We start from the raw sequence: 395 nt of genomic DNA on the forward strand, positions 1-395 counted from the left end.
TAAGATGAAGATAAAGGAGGCTTTGCATGTTCATTTTTGAAAGCTTTAAAAAATTCTGATATTAGAAAGAAGGTCTCAAATCCATTATTTAACCTTCTACCTTAAAAAGAAGAAACAGAAGGGACTCTCAGGTGGCTCAGTCCATTGAGCATCCAACTATTGATTTCGGCTCAGGTCATGATCCCAGGGTTGTGGGACTGAGCCCTGTGTTGGGCTCCATGCTGGGTGTGGAGATTGCTTGAGATATTCCCTCTCTCTCTCTCTCTCTCTCTCCCCCTCTTCCTCCCTCCCTCCCCCTCTCCCCTGCTCACATGTTTTTTCTCTCTCTAAAATAAAATTTGAAACAAATTTATTTTTTTTTAAAAGGAGAAAAAGAAGACCAAAATAAACCCAAG

Source organism: Crocuta crocuta, unplaced genomic scaffold, assembly GCF_008692635.1.
Source record: "Crocuta crocuta isolate KB4526 unplaced genomic scaffold, BGI_CrCroc_1.0 scaffold301, whole genome shotgun sequence".
NCBI lineage: Eukaryota > Metazoa > Chordata > Mammalia > Carnivora > Hyaenidae > Crocuta > Crocuta crocuta.